This window comes from Phoca vitulina, unplaced genomic scaffold (genome assembly GCF_004348235.1).
Source record: "Phoca vitulina isolate PV1807 unplaced genomic scaffold, GSC_HSeal_1.0 scaffold2, whole genome shotgun sequence".
Taxonomy (NCBI): domain Eukaryota; kingdom Metazoa; phylum Chordata; class Mammalia; order Carnivora; family Phocidae; genus Phoca; species Phoca vitulina.
Window position 1 is genome coordinate 35984280 of NW_022589705.1, and position 18092 is coordinate 36002371.

The window sequence follows — 18092 nt, forward strand, 5'->3', positions numbered from 1 at the left end:
CACAATGTGGTTAAATGGTCAAGTTATTTAAAGTTGATTGCTTAATTATCCCATTTAGGTTGTATGAATACAAACAACTGCAATGCAAACATATACATTTCCATTTCTCTGGGTCAGTTTTATTTATAATTAGCGTATTTTTCTCATACATTTATTTTTTTCTGATTTTTATAATGTATGTTCATGTATGTTTTATTATGTATGTATGCATGATTTTTATTATGTATGTTACATTCAGGAAATCTTACTGATTCAAATTGAAAAAAAATAATTTGATCTGTTAACTCTGAAACACATTTTAGGTGGTAAACATCTCTTTTTGGAGAACTGTATTTGAAAAAATAATTCTCCAATATCTTAATGGAAATACCATTCCTTTCCCATTTGAAGGTAATTTATTCCCAATCTGAGTTTATGTATAGCTATCAGCTAAAATGTTTCTAAAACACATCAGAGAATTTTACTGATTCATACCAGCGAAGTGGTTGAGAAAGAAAAAAATACAATTTGGTGGTGTTTTGAAGTAAGAATCTATGTTATTTTAGCAGAGAAGGAGCAGAGATTTAGAACTGAGATAGAAGAAGCAGTCAAGACCCAAGTGGACAGTTAAGTATATAGTAAGTACACTTAACCTATATAGTATCCCCTGGCAACTGCTAAGCTTAGTTATGGCTATATTTATTTAAGGATGAGTAAATATGTCTATGGGATGGTGGTGGGGAGGGGTGGATAAGTACACATATAAATACACTAAAATTTAAAAAGCCATTTATTGGGTGCTTATGTTCTAAACAATATGTAATACATTTTATATTCCTTAACTTGTGTGATCCTATAAAGTAGATGTTATTAGTCCCATTTTACAGATAGGAGGAAGGTAAATTGCTTCCCCAAAGCCAAGCAATTATAAATGGCAGGAACAACATTTCTTTGAGGTCTGTCTGGCTTCAAAGCACATGCTCACTAGTTGTTAGGGGAGAAACCTTGTAGATAGTGTCAGATCCCACAAATTAAACGTTCAATCCCATAAAACCACCTCCCACATCAGATGCCAATCGAAAGTACTAGATCCCCAGGTTACCCACAATTCTGTCTGATTTGGCTACAAATTGCACGTTCCCATGTGTGCCTCCTTGGGTTCTATTAATTTGCTAAAGAGGCTCACAGAACTCAGAGGACCACTTATATTTATCAGTTTATTACAGAATATGGAAAAATATACAAAATGACCAATTAAAAGATACATAGGGCGAGGTCTGGGGTCCCAAAAGTAGGAGCTTCTGCCCCTGTGGATTTGGGGCAAGTCACCTTCCTAGTATGTGGATGTGTTCATCAACCTGGAAGTTTACCAAACCTCAAACATTGGGATTTTTCTGGAGGTCTTCTCACATAGGCACAATCAATTATTTATTCCATTTCTAGCCCTCTCCCCTCTCTGGAGAAGCGGGGAGGGGCCTAGATATTCCAAGCTTCTAATCATGGCTTGAGCTTTCTGGTGACAAGCCCCATCCAGGAGCCATCCAGGAGCCCACCCAGAGTCATCTCATTAGGACAAAAGATGCCCCTAGTGCCCTTATCACTTAGGAAACCACAAGGGTTTTAGGAGTTTTGTGCCAAGCCAAGAACAGAGATCAAGACATCTATTTTCTATTACCTTCCACTGGTCTAATGCTTTGAACACTCTGAGAATGTCACTTACTATCATTTCTCTACAAGTAATACTAATTCAGAAACATCCTCTGTTTTCTTTGGAGGGGGTATGAAACATATAATGCATTTCTCTATAAAGAAATTCAAGAAGGAAAGAGATTAATGTGGAGGCAGATATGTAAAGAATCTAAAAGAAATTCAAATGCAAAAGATAATTAAAATTTCCATTGCAGATAATAAGGAGCTGGATGTATACTATAGAAAATGAAATCAATATATTGATTTGATTTTATATTGTATCCAGAAATGCCCCTAGATCTGATTTTAGCCATTTTTTCCTGGGTCCAACTTAGTTTTCTCCTTCTTTCCTCCTACAGATTAAATTAGGTTTGACTGAATCAGGTTTCTTATCCTTGGCACTACTGACATTTTGAACCAATTAATTTTTTCAGTGTGGGGGCCATATCTTTGGTCTCTACCAATTAGATACCAGTATCATTGCCCATCCCCTCTGCCAGTTGTGACAAACAAAAATGTCTCCGGAATTGACAAATGTCCCCTAGGGGCCAAATTTGTCAACATTGAGAACCAGTGGATTAGTTCAACAATGAGAAATTTATCATTCTTTCATTTTGACGCACTTTGAATGACAAAAATTTATGGAATTAAACTTTGCTTCCCCATGATGAATATCAACTGTCAAGAACATAAAAGACACAAAATATATTTTTTAACACACTCAAGAGTTACTCCCCATGTTTTGTGTTTTTTTATGGCTTTCCTATTCCATATACAGGAAACAGTGTATGTCTAAAAATTCAAGTACTTGAAGAATAGAGAAACAGGAAAATTTTGCATAAGCAAATGGAGCGGGATATAATGAGTAAGCTAATATGCAAATCTTATGATAACCAATGATGGTAAAATGTCACCCAAAGTATACTTCTTATTCAAAATCATTTGTTTTATTCGGGTCTTATAAGTATAGAAAACTGAATATAGAGGTATTTCTAAAATTATCAACAGATCACTAATTACCTTTTTGTAGAGTTAGAATGGTATTTTCCACATTCTTTGTGTTTAGAAAACAGATATACTTGGGACAATGTGACATGGTAAGTGACATTCTTTATGCCTAAATTGCTTTAAATTAAACTATTATTTGCTCCAAAATGAGAGGTACCTCAGGTAATAAACATCAAACAACAACAACTACTACAACAACAAACAACCCTCACGTCTACCCTTCTCCTCTCTGCCCTGTTAAAATATGTTTATTCCTCCACATCTCAGCACATTCATCTCTTGCTCTGATTTTTCTGGGAGAACAGTGAGTTTAACTCAAGCATTGTAAATGGCTTTGAGGACCTGAGTTTTTGTCTATGCTTTCTACTGTATTGTTCACACTTTTTACCTGGGAGGGTGGATTTTCATTTATAATCCCAAATTAAAGAAAATGAACTTAGAGGTTAAAAATCATGAGGAAACACTGAATCTTCTTAAAGCAAAAAGAGAGGGGAAAATATTAACAGAGATTAATTTTTGTATTATTTTTTCTGAGTGTTCAAACCAATGGTTTTAAATTAATATGTGCCATATACAATGATGTATGTGTAAATAGTCAACTTACTCTGCCTCCCTCAAGTGAAGCAAAAAGCCTTTTAGAGTGATGCCCTAGACTAACTCTGAAGCATACATTTACTGGAATAGGGCTTATTCTAAATATGATTGAGAGCAAAATGTCACTATTATTCCTAATGTTTGTAAAATATTACCATTTCTTATTAAAATGTCCAAAGATTTACATAATTTTTCGTGCATTCACATTTATACATCATAATCAGAAAGAAACTATTTCCTAGTAGTATTGATCATTCCCATCTCTATTCCAAAAGAGGTCATTCTCAGCAGATCCCTAATATTTCTCTGTCTTTAAATGAATCCCTTCTTTACATTTTAACTTAATGTATTTTGCAGAGAAGAATCCAAAGCTATCCAATATTTCTAAAAAATCATAGTGGAAAAAGCACAGCATACCTAAGTGTGTGTGTGTGTGTGCGTGCGCGTGTGACTGAGTATGTATGTATACACATATGAGAGAGAAGAAAGAGAGACAGACAAATGGAGAGGGGAACCCTTTTTACTTTGCTAGTAGGTGGATTTTAAAGATGCCATATCAAAGTAAGTTGACCTTTTTCATTGTCACTCCAAGCTTACATCCTGAATCTATGATGGTCCGACTCTATGAGGGTTATGAGTTATCCCTGAGGTTGTGATAACACTGAGGGTATATCATGGAAGCAACAACTACCATTTGAATAAGAAAAAAAAAAAAAATCATCTCAAGTCTGCATTTACACCAGAGCCTGCTCCATTGTAGTCCTAGGGATTTGTATATTTAACTAAACCTTTCTAGACTTGGACAGTTGAAATATTCAGGGAATAACTCAATTTTACCTGAAGAATCTTTGTGGGGTAATAACAGCTACCATATATTCACAACTTACTACCTGTACTCAGTGCTGCATGCACTCTTTCCAACAAGCCATTTAATTACAGATACATATATTCATTTTATATACAAAAAATCCTGAAGTTCAGAGCAGATAATAATCTACCCAAGATCACTCACCTAGTGAGTAACAGAGGTGGGACACTAACCCAGGTTCTTCTGAGTCCAAGATTTGTGCTATAAAAACAAATTCTATGCAGAAATGCATAAAGGAGATACCAGTAACTGTTCAGGGTATTTTCTTAAAGATCTTTTCATTTATCTGTAACTTTGGGAATTGGTATGAGGAAACAACAGCAACAATAATAATACCTAAAACCTACCATGTGCCAGACTTTTCTAAATGATGTATATATATAAATTTATTGAATTCTCCCCAAAACCTTTTGAAGTAGGTCCCATTTTGACCCCCATTTTAAAGATGAGCAAACTGAAAAGAAAAATGTCAACACTCAAATAGTACGAATTTTTAGTCTTCAATATAGAAGCAGAAATTTGCATTGATTTAATCAGGGTGCTATGTTTGCGTATGATTTGTCTAAAATATGTCATGAAACAAAACATAACTATACTGTAGGTAGAATAACTGTGTCTCCCTTAGTAAGACAAAGTAGTAAGTTAGAGCCAATAGCGAAATCCCCTTACTCTACTAGAACTATGGGAAGAAATTAAGCTAATGTAAATTAGGAGTCTCTATTCCAGTTCTAATCTGATAGTAGTGTGAGCAGGTTTTCTTTGGTGGATAGAAGGTGGGAGTGGAGGAGAAGAGGAGAAAAACATAAAAAAATCTGAGCTCTGTAGTTTCATTTCCATTTGTCATGTTAGATTCATGTCCTGTGGTACAGAACTACAAGTCTGTCTCTCCCTGAGACAAGAAATGTGAAGATCTGAGGCTCTCCAGGGTCAACAACTCCAGGCCCACATGACCTTGTGGACCTGGAGCAGAATAATCCTATGATCATGAGGATCTTAACGCTTATATCAAAGAAGGAAGCATGGCCAGTGCTGGGTAATTGAAGCCATTTCTATCTTTCATTTTTTCCAGGTAACCAAAGAATGGGTCTCTTTACATTGCATACATGCTAGGTGTTAAAAAGCACTGAATTACTTGAATGATGTGAATGAATTAGGCAGACATGGGATATAAATCACAAAAGTTATCCTAGAAATCATTCTACAATAGAATATAAATGTCAGGACTAAAATTAGAGAAAATAGCAGATGTTCTTCAGTCCAATGATTTTAAAATGGTAGGTGAATATTGGTAGGGCCCAGCGGCTAGTCATCAAGACAGGGCTGGAATTTCTTTTCCTTTTCTTAATTTTTTTTAATTTTAAATAAGTATCTAGGAGTCATCACTAGTTAGCAAAATAACTAAACAAGTTCTAATTTACAAGCCAGTTCTTGGCACATGAAAAGAGAGTAAGGAAAAAAAATAAATAAGCCAAAGTGAAAAACAGACAAGAACCCGAAAGGTATGAATTTCAGAAAAATCTACCTTCAGGACAAGGTGGATTATTCCAAATGCAAACAAACAACAACAACAGCAACAATAACAAAATCCCCACCTCATGTACGTGAATTATTCTCAAGATCTTTGGTCCTGACCTCTCTTCCAGAAAGAATTTACTCAAAGTCTTCAGGGCCCCTTCTGGTCACACTAAACCCTGGGGCCACCCACAGGCAGTTGGTGTTATAAAACAGGGCAGAGATCAAACATCCATGCAAGAGAACCAGAGCTCATCTATCTCATGCTTTAAAATGCGCCCCCCACCCTTTTTCCTCTGACTTCCCCAGACTCGAATCTTGCTTGTTCTCACTGCAACTGATTTCACAACTCAAATTTGCCTAGGGCAATGTTACCTGCTCTCCTTTGAGTCCTGCGTCAGCCTCCAGAATGCAATGTTCACTTCTTCCTTCCCACCCATCTTTACTTTCTATGTAATAAGACACGATTTCCATGAAGACAGAGACTACTTCAAGGTGTTCCACAAATATTCATATTGACTGAATGTATTCAGTCATGTATTTGGGAAATACTTTTTGCACACTTAAACCCTCTGTGCTTTACTTTTTCCCCTCCATATAAAAAGGGATATAATTGAGGTGACCCAGGGTTGTTGTGAAAATTAATTGAAATAAAATAAATGAAGAGATTAGCACAAGGTAATCATTATGGAAGTTTGCCATCATATAATTATCCCTGGATTTAATCAATCAAATGGATACTGAAACCCCAAATGCAGCCCGCGATCTTGCTACAGTCCCATTTCTCACCCTTATTGATCTGTCATGCAGACCCATAGGAACTGAGGGAGGCTGGTTGAGTGAGGGGGCTGATATCCAGTCCCTTCATAAGAAAGCACCTTTATCACTGAGACAGGATTTTGTCTGTTTGCTTGACTTTCTTTTTGGCCACAAGCTCAAAGGTTGAAGATCGTGTCTGTGAATGCAAGAAGCAATCCCAGCGTGCTCTGCCTGGCAGAACTGGTAATTGAGAACACCTGACTCAGGTGGAGGGCAGAAATATGTGCAGAGGAAAACAGCTGTTTCCAGCAGGCAGCCCCCAATGTTGGTAACATGAAGTTAGGCCTAGTCGAACTATTCCTAAAGCTATTCCTATAATGTGCCCAATCCTCCTTCCCACTTCATGTTGCCCTGCATTCCAACTGTTATTTTCCTCTGAATTTTTTGGTTTCGACTGTGTGTAAGACTGGTACAAGAGAGGAGAATTCTCACTTGGCAAAATTCATTGCTTCAGTGCTGACAACTGAGACACAAGACATCATGTTTTTTTTTTCCACTCTGACTCAGAGATCCCTACAGGATTTTGGCTTAAGAGCCCATTCCTGAAACCATGAGCAATTCTTTGGCTTGTCCTGATTACAGTTAACTCACCTCTGCTTCACTTCCCTGTTGGGTCCAAGCCCCTGCTCTTTTTCATTCCTGTAATGCTGAGCTGGAGCAACTCACCTGCTCCATCTTAGGCGACTTAGACAAAAATTTCAAACATTACCTTGCCGTGACACCTGCACTATCATATACGAGAATTGAGGATGAATAATTTAATTAATGGACAAACCAAGAAATCACAGAAAGGACGTAGGGAAAGAAAGTGAGTGTAAACAACATAAATGATTTAGACATTTACAAGATAAAAAAAATTTGTATTGGTGGTTACTATGGAATTTATAATTGCATAGCAGTATAATTACATAGGAATTCAATTTTTGCTTGGTGGAGATATTGGTACTTAGAAATGTCACTAAAAAACCCAGAGATCTATTAAAGTAAGAAAACAAGAGAGGAAGGGGATAAATTTCTGACCATTTCACATATGGGAAATTCTAAAAAGAGCGAAGCAAAAAGAGTGACTTTCGACTAGCCTCTTTGTCTGACTGAGGAGTTCTTAAGTGTGAAAATAACTTCTGCATTTCCTTCTAAATGCTTTCATATTGAGGATGAGGTGCCTCTGAGTGGGGAAAGAGTTTAAAGTCTCAGGTCTCTGATAGAGAAAGCTTTCCCCCATCTTGAGAGCTTAACCTTAGGAGCAAGATGTTATAACCCTGTGCCTCATAAAACATAAGCACTAAATGTAGTGCTAGCTGGGCTTGGACAGACTCCCATCCCTCCCCATCCAAGGATTTCGTCTAAAATGGAGTCCAAATTATATCTTCAGCAATTGTAGGAAATGGAAGGGAGAAAGGCTATTTGACCTGATCCTTTGAGTGAGATAGAAACAAATCTCTTCTTTCAAACTGCATTAACTCATGTCAAGTACCCAGAATCCGTTTAATAAATTGCTTTTTTCTAGTGACCAGAAAGAGTTAAGATACTTCTAAATGGCAAGCAGTTCTTGACCTTCTGGGCAGCAGGATGTGAGATGAGTTATTAAGAGAATTATGAAGTACAGAAGTTAATAAAGAAGAGGGGTGATTATCCAACAAATTCCTATTATGAATACCGCCTCCTAAGATGTACTTATTAAATAAAACAATAATGGACACACAGATAACCACACAAAGGGATCTGGAAACATAAAACAAGAGTGAGAGTAATTATGAAAAATAAAGTGAGATCATGAGAAGAGCTCTAACAAAATCCACACATGCATTTCCATTACAGTACGGTTGGAATTTATGCACACTCATTTCTTTGATCTCCCTCGCGGTGCCCCTTCCACTCCTTTGAAATCTTATTGAGGTCAAAGGAGACCTGGAGACAGTTCCTGTCTTAGGAGGAATAGAGGAAGAGAGGTCATTGATGGTCGACTCTGTGAACACAACCTAAACAGTGATTCTACCCTTTGGTGATCTTCCTCCTTCCTAATATACCTGAAATGATTAACTGTGATGACATTCAATTACATTTTGAATATATCAGGTCCTTTCTACAAACCCATCTTCTCCATAAAAAAAAAAAAAAAAAAACCCTAAGACTTTGTCAAAAGCAATCTACAAAATAGCCATAAACTATTTTATAATATATGTTTATCATATTCATTTTTCATCCCAATTAACCTAGGTAAATTTTATGTAATATGTAAGCCAAATTAAAGAGAGTAATCATTATTGTGTTCAGTTAAGTTAGGCTTTTGTGGTATCGTTTATATCGCAAGATAGGAAATTTGCATTCTGATTAAAAATATTTTTAATAATAATCATTATTTAATATTGTTAGTATAACATATCTATGCATTGATACAAATATTTATTGAGACATTTTATCAAGGATTTCACAAAGTGTTAAATATGGAACTATATCTTCAACTGTATTATTAATGCACCAATTTCTAGCAAATGAGACTAATGGATGCTATTGAACACCTACTGCCTACTTCTGGCATAGAGTACATGTTCAATAATCATAGCTCTTTCATACGACACTTATTGGTAAGAATTAATCTTTCTTTTATTCCCTCATTGTACGTAATATAGTTTTCTCATATTAGCCAATTTTACACATGTCTTTACTATTCTGAAATTTGGATGACCCTTGAGGGCAAGTGCCACTTGTATCATTCAAAAGAATATTTCAAATCTTCAGAAAGATAGCCATGCACAGGTTAAGATTTTTAATAAATGATACTTGAATTGAGTAAAGGACTCATCAAGCAGATTTCAAATGCTTAACGTTTCAGCATCTTTAGCCATCATACACCCGGAAGATATCTACTGGCCCTATATTAACTAATTGATTAATTAGAAAATATTTGAAGCCTCTTAAGAGATATTGGAGTAAAATAATGTACAAAGGTATTAACTATAATCCAAAAGTATAGTTTTATTTCTGGGTAAAATTTGCAAACAAAAATACAACTCCTTTTCCTTTGGAGTTGTATTTCATAGAAATGTCATATCTGATATCTTTTAAAATTTAGCTTTAGTTCATCTTTAAAATGTGTTTTAAATATTCACATTGTCCCAGACATGGAACTCTGTATCAGTGTTTGATGTGAAGAAGTAGGGGGGGAAAATGAAGAGCTCAGGGAATTATCGTTATTATTACAACTGTTATTATTATTTTTCTGAACATGAACAAGGTAATACCATGCATTTCCACCCAAGTGGTTATCAAAATTTCATTCTAAAATTGGGGAGTATGAAGGAGCTACACTATGGAGGGCTGCGTTAGGTCTTTTGTTTTTTATATTTTTATAAGATGATCTAAAGATGTTAATTACTATGTTTGTATGTTAATCTACCTATCCATAATTCCCTTTACTATGCCTTTAGCGAGTCTTGGGGACCATTTTATTTTCTTCAGTGAGCCTCTGAATATTTGATTTGTTCAGCACTGGCCCTGTAAACTATCACCATGTTGTATAGTAGTATTAGTGAAGTATATTCCACTGTGGTGCTGTTCTGGGCTCTCCAGTAAATACTGTGGATTATTTAAGCAGTTTTTATATATTACACAGATTTGTACATTTTTATGGTGGCTATACATATTTATAAGTTTTTAAAAGAATCATTTTGTTTACTTGTACAGTTCAAGTTTATTGGAAAATATATATTTATGAATGTTTTAAAGCATGTTATGGATTACATGAATACTCATTTAGTTACTTAGCCCCAAACTCTTGAAAATTTCTTTGCCCCAATCATTGTACATTTTATTTATGATAACTACTTTGCAGAGATCACTTTGAACATTTTCTCTTTTCAAATAACAATAATAAGAATCGCTAAGGGATAATTTATATTTTGTTTTTAGAAGTCATTTGGGAACTTTCTAAAAAAAGCACATAGGATAGTGATAAAATAATTTCTAATTAGAAGTAATTCAAAACTACTGGAAGGCAGGAACTTCTAAGATGTTCTGTCTACTCTTTAAAACATAAGCAGAATGCTGAGCTTCATTCAATCACGCAAATGTTTAGTGCCTACTTTGCTGCAGCTAACTCTGTTGGACAAAAATGGGGATACAAAACTGAAAATGATATTCCTCATTCTCCTGTTGTTTACATTTAAATATTATTAAAATTACCTATTAAAATCATTCCTATCAGTGTTACATGTTAAGTTATGACACCTATAAATACTCTATTATTTGATATTTCATTATGATTTGGCAAAGTCTAGAGGAATGTGCACCTCCAGTTAACATTCTATTTTTTCTCTTCATAGCCAAAATTTTAAATGGATTCTCATTCCTCATTATTTTCATTGCCTCGCGTCCCATTTACAAGTCAACATACTATTATCTGAGTTCCACTTAACACTTCATCAAAACAACTTCAACTAAAGTTTCCAAGAACTTCTAGGTTACTTAACCCAAGGACATTTACCATCTCTCATCTGCCTCAGCATATTGGCAGCCTTTGGTACAACTTCTTGAAACATTGTCTTCCCCTGGATTCTATCACATCACCCTATCCAGGTTTTCTTTCCTCTTCTTTAAATGCTAATACTATTTCCTTTGCATTTTTGCCATATTCTCCCAACAGCTGAAATAGCGGTGTTCCTCAAGTCTTAGTCTGAGGTAGGTCCTTTTAGTTTTTCATCAACATCATTGTCTCCCTCAATTCTATGACTCAGTGGCAAATCAAACAGTAGATCAAGAAGAACTATTACCCCCACCATCATACCACACCAAAACTGGTCATCTTCCTGTATTTTTTACCCTGGGAAATGGCACCATCATTCATCCAGTTGTTTTTTACTCAGAAATCTATGAACCAACAGACACATGAAAAGATGTTCAACCTTACTCATCATCAGGAAAATACAAACCCAAACTACAATGAGATATCACCTCATACCAGTCAAAATGGCTAAAATTAACAACACAGGAAACAACAGATGTTGGCAAGGATGCGGGGAGAGGGGAACACTCTTATGCTGTCGGTGTGAATGCAAACCAGTGCAACCACTCTGGAAAACAGTATGGAGGTTCTTCAAAAAGGTAAAAATAAAATTACCCTATGATCCAGCAATTGCACTGCTGGGTATTTACCCAAGGACACAAAAATACTAATTCAAAGGGATACATACACCCCAGTGTTTATAGCAGCATTATCAACAATAGCCAAATTATGGAAACAGCCCAAGTGTCCATTGAGAGATGAATGGATAAAGATGATGTAGGTATGTACACACACACACACACACACACACACACACACACACACACACAGGAATATTACTCAGCCATAAAAAAGAATGAAATCTTGTCATTTGCAAAGCATGGATGGAGCTAGAGAGTATCATCCTAAACAAAAAAAGTGAGTCAGAGGAAGACAAATACCATATTACTTCACTCATGTGTGGAATTTAAGAAACAAAACTAATGAGCATATGGAAAAAAAGAAACAGAGGCAAACCAAGAAACAGACTCTTAACTGTAGAGAATGTACTGATGGTTACCAGAGGGGAGTTGGGTGGGAGAATAGGTGAAATAGGTGATGGGGATTAAGGAGTGCACTTGTGATGAGCACTGGGTGTTGTATGAAAGTGCTGAATCACTATATTGCATATCAGAATCTAATATAACACTATACGTCAACTAACTGGAAGTACAATAAAAACTTTTAAAAAAGAAATATATGAGCCTTTCTTATCACCTAACTCTCCCTCACTCTCATTTCTAATTCATCTCCAAATCCTAAAATGGAATATCGCTAAATATTAGAATATCTCTAAATTGACCACTTTCCCCTATCTTCAGCATGACCACCTTAATAAACACTACCATTATCTCTCATTATGACTACTGTAATGCTGTACCATGTGATCTCCCCATATCCCATCTTCCAAACCCTTTCCCATTTTAGACAAAGTAAGCTTTCTATAAAGCATTCTGAACGTGTGTCATTTCCTTGTATTTACACTGTCCCTCACTCTCCACAGAGAATTAAAATTTGCTGGTTACTTTCTGATGATCTTTGGATAAAGATCAAAATCGTTAACCCAACCCATGAAGCAGAGTTTGGTCCTTATTTCTGTCTTCAGTGTCATCTCACAACACACTTCCTTTCCTTATCTGTTATCCCCCTGAGCATCTATCACCACATGGGGGAGGCCCTATTTCTTCTCACTGCAGGGCCTTTGGATCTACCACTCACTGTGTTCTGAATGCCTTTCATAATTTTCTTTCTCTGGTTAAATTTTTCCTACAGATGACTCTTCCTTAAGGCACACTCTAGAATGAGTTTCTTTGTTAAATATTCTCAGAGAGCTATGTTCCTTTTCCTAAGGCCATTATTTCAGTTTGCCTGATTGTATTGGATCCTGGCTCTGTCCTTGATTTACTGCGTGATCATGAGCAAGTTACTTAACCTCTTTTTCCCTATGTTTTCTCTGTTCTAAAATAGATAATGATAATAACATCTTTTTCACCACCATGTTTTAGGGATTAAACAAAATAATATATTTAAAACACTTATGAAAGTGTCTGGGGCGCCTGGGTGGCTCAGTTGGTTAAGCGACTGCCTTCGGCTCAGGTCATGATCCTGGAGTCCCTGGATCGAGTCCCGCATCAGGCTCCCTGCTCGGCGGGGTGTCTGCTTCTCCCTCTGACCCTCCCCCCTCTCATGTGCTCTCTCTCATTCTCTCTCTCTCAAATAAATAAATAAAATCTTAAAAAAAAAAAAAAAAAAAAAGAAAGTGTCTGACACACAATAAGTTTGATATATTTATATTAGCTCTTATTTGCTTTCACATTCATTACTGTGATTATCTGATCAACATCTCCCTCTCTAAATAGGTATGTAAGTTCTATAAGATAAGAATCACATTATATCCCTTACAAATGACTATGATTTTTGACACATAAGAATCACTCAATATAGATTTGTTGAATGAATGGATTAAAAGAACTACTAATGATAGTAATTGCATAGAGTCAAAATGCAAAAATGAAATGGTCATTACTGTACATAATCCAAAAACATGCATATACTACATTTAAATATACACATATATATGTTACATACATATATACATATACATAAACACATGTATTTGATGTGTATACATACATACACTAAGAAACTACATCAAATCTAAGAGAAAATCTTAGATATATTTTCACAAAATTCAGAAACAAGACAAAACTACCCACTATCAATTAGATCACTTAACACGTTTTTGAAAGTTCTTGATGATGTACTTTGCAAAGGAAATTGGAAAAAAAAAACTGAAGAAAGAGGATAAATAATTATTTGCTGATGATATACTCGCTTCTTAAAACTAACCATGAAATTCCCCTTGAAACAATTATAATATACAGAATTGTCCTCAATTCCAAGATGCAAAGTTTTTTTATACATTAATGCTTTCAAAATTGGAAATATTCCAAATGATTCCACAATTGGAATGTGCCTTAAAATTTATGTGTAATTATGATGCAATAGATTTTTTCTTTCTTCATTTTTAAATGTTTCTCATAAAAGTAGTTATCAAACCAATAATGCACTTTAAAAGGTATAACATCTTAAATATAAGATATATGATTGCTTTGTAAGATAACTGATTACAAAACAAATCATATTCAATAGTTTTCATCTATATCAAGAATAACCCGCTAATAAATATAGCAAAAACCTCAAAAATCCAATTTCCGTAATTCAAGTATGTATAACAAATTAGAATAAAATTAATAAAAAATGGTATATTACAAGAATAATGGAAACCACACAACTTTACACAGGAACAAAAAATATTGTAGTAAATGAGGAGATGTTTTATAAAAATCCTGGTTAAAGTAAAAAGAAATTTTTAAAATTCAGGATGTCTCAAGTAAACCAGTTAATACTATGGCTTCAGGAAGAAATGAAACAGGAATCTTCTCTCATTGTATATTCCTAGATATAATCATCCTTTAGAATTATAGCTTGTGCTTAGTTTCTCAATTTCTTTCTGAGTTTCTCAAAGATTATGTGCTAAACAATTTGAGATATATATATATATATATATATATTCAGAGAGAGAAAGAGGAAGAGAGAGAGGGAATGAGTTAAGGAATGAGAAGAGAATTCACTATAACTCTTAAAAGGTCACTTGATGTATGTGGGCAAATACAAATTCTTAGGCCCCATCCCAGCATCTTATATATCTTAAGTTTTTCTGTGTTTTTTTTTTTCTTTTAATTTAATTATCTTACATCTAGTGAACCCAGTCTCTGGGAAGTTAACAAAAACTTTCAGGAAATTAGACTAGATGGGTATATAGATTTATGTTCCCTCATTTTTAAGTTAATTTAATGCATCATATGAGCCTAAAGGGATTTCTAGCAAGATCTAAGCATATCATTATTCTATAAACTTATAGATGTTCATGTAAACTATGCTAATTAAAGTCATTTGATATTGATGAGATTTTTTTAATTGGCCATCTTGATGAAAAAAATTTAGATAATCTAAAATCATACTACTTGGTTCCTAGTAGCTGGATGAGAAAACCTTGAATATTGTAATATAAGTCATTTCATAAAAGGATGAGAGTAGAGTATTTCAGAAGTCTCAGGATACTATTAGTTCTGCCTAATTTGCTGTTAGAAGTGGGCACAGAACAGTGATGCTTAAGAAAAAAATGTGTAATCATTTATTTGGGATTTGGGGGGAAATAGCCATTGGACCTTCTCCCTTTTACTTGCTGCTACCTCTAATGCTTTTTAAAATTGCAAAATAAAATGCAGAAAACACAAAATTAAGTGTGCAGTTTAATGAATTATTATTATACCTTTTTATTTACTATCCAGATCAAGAAATAGAATTTTGCCAATCATTCCAGAAGCCTCTTGCAAGTACCTGGTTCCAATTGCAAAGTGCCTTAATCTCCCCTCTCCCTAAGTGATCACCATTTATAGCAATGACCTTCTTACATTACTTTATAGCTTTATTACCCAAAACTTCTTGCTTGGACACTATAGCTTAGCCTTTATCATTAAAAAGGTGCAAATTGTCCTCTCATTGGCCAGTGGAGCTTCAAGTTGTCTTGAATTCTTCTGACATGACCTTAATGGCATTTGAAACTTTCCTTATTGTCTACTATCACACAACCTTCTCCAGGCTTAGTTAGTGCATCTCCTGCCCCAGATCTAGAGCCAACAATTTCTCTAAGAAGCTATAATTACTTTTAGTGCAATATGATATTTTAAGATCACAATCTGCTCACTAGGGGTGTTCCCCGTTACTAAGCTGGTCACTGGGTCTAGACTTTCTCAGTAAGTAGAACAAAAGTTGATAAACATTTAAATCTTTTTTTTTAGATTTATTTTTTTATTTTTATTTATTCGACAGAGAGACAGCAAGAGAGGGAACACAAGCAGGGGGAGTGGGAGAAGGAGAACAGGCTTCCCACTGAGCAGGGAGCCAGATGCTGGGTTCGATCCCAGGACCCTGGGACCATGACCTGAGCCAAAGGCAGATGCTTAAGGACTGAGCCACCCAGGCGCCCCTGATATACATTTAAGATGGAATCCTTCATGAGCTCCTATTGACACCTCCATTTCAAATAGAGTTTTTACTTAATCTATTCTTTAACATACAGATAATATCTGTATCTCCTTCTTCCAACAGCAGAATATAGTCTCAAAATAACCCTACAAACACTACCATCAATATTATTACTGGAAATGTTAAAAAAAAATGCCTGTTTTCTCCATTCTCACTCCCCTTTTTTATACTGTACTCTCTATATAGTTAGAGTATAATCATTATGCACTGTACTCATACATGGTAAGTATGCACTGTACTATTTCTCTCTTAACACTTGCTTATTTATATTCTACAGGGAACTACATAGTTAATGCTCACCACCTGTCCTTTTGTATATGTCTGTAGTCATTTCACTTTTATGAATACCATTCTCTAGTAGATTTTTCAGGAAGGAAATAAAATATTCTGAGTTCTTGCATGTTATAACAGTTTATCTCTGCCCTTTTAAACATGGCTCACAGATTCTTTCCTTAGAAATTTTAATACGTTACTCATTTTATTCCAGAGCTGTCTAGAAATGGAAGATAATCTAATTTTCTTTGCTTTGTAGTCATGTGATTTTTTTTGTTTTTGATGCCCAAATAAATTTTTTTTTTCCTTTAAGGTACACTGACTCTACCAGAATGTGTCTTGGTTTTGTTCATTTGGGGTCACATTCTTAGGTCTAGTATGTTCTTTCATGTGTAGGGTTTTTTTTTTTTTAATTTTTTAAAAGTATATTTTAGGTATAGTTTTTAGAATTTCTTTTACTTCCCTGGTTTATTTTCTTTTTCAGTGACTCCTTTTATCAGTATTTTGGATCTTCTTTTGCCTGTCTTTAGCATTTGCCTGTTACTTTCAAGCTTGCAAAATTTTTCCTTCAGTTTTGTTTTTCTTTCTATTCATTTTTCCTTCATTTTAAATTTTTATCTGATATATCTCATAAGTTATAATCTATGTTGTTTATTCCTTTGGTTTTTCCTTCTAATTTTGTCTTCATTTCCAAAATAATTTCCCTTTATTTCTAATTATTTCCTGAATTATAATTATGATAATTATGTAATTATCTCCATTTACTCGTGTCTTATATCCCTGTTTTGGTTTGAATTGTATCTCCTAAAGATGTTTTGAATCCTAACCCCTGATACCTGTGAATAGGATTTTAACTGGCACTAGTATCTTTGCAGATTTAATCAAGTTAAGATCAGATCATACTGGATTAGAGCGGGCCCAAATCCAATCACTGGTGTCCTTATAAGGTGAGAATTTGGACAGAGACTCACAGAGCAGAGAATGCCATGTGAAGACGCAGAGATAGAGACACAGAAAAGGTGATGTGAAGATCAGGCAGAGATTACAGTGATGGGTCTACAAGCCAAAGATAGTGAGCAACCATCAGAACCTAGAAGAGTCAAGGAAGAGTTCTTCCCTAGAGCCTTCAGAGGGATCATAAACCTACTAATACATTAACATTAGACTTATTAGTCTTCAAAATGGTGAGAATAAATTGGGTTGTTTTAAGCCACTTGTTTGTGGTACTTAGTTATAGCAGCCCCACTAGGTTACAATTTTATTTTGTGGGTATGTCTTTTGGGGGTATTTTTATTGTTATGTTTATCTTATCCTTTTTTGTGTCATTTTAATTTACTTTTTCTTGAATTTTTGGAGTTGATATTCAGGATTTTTTATTCCTTTTTTTTTTTTTCCATTTCACAACATTCTCATCTATTGCTTTTGAATAGTGTTCCAATATATGGTGAACTTTTCTCCTGGGTTTTCTGAGTTCTCCTTGCCCATTTTAGTCTGGAGCTCCCTTTTCCTCATCTTTGTTGTCCCTGTCTTCTACAGTTTTGATTCCACTCTCAGAGTTTCTCCTCAAGTATGGAGCCTTGAAACATAAATGAGCCTTGACTCCTCAGTTTTGAGGCTGCTTCAGCTCCTTCAGATTTTCTTACTATCCGCCCTTGTACTCATCTACTTAGCATGGGGAAAATTCCCCCTAATTTTGAC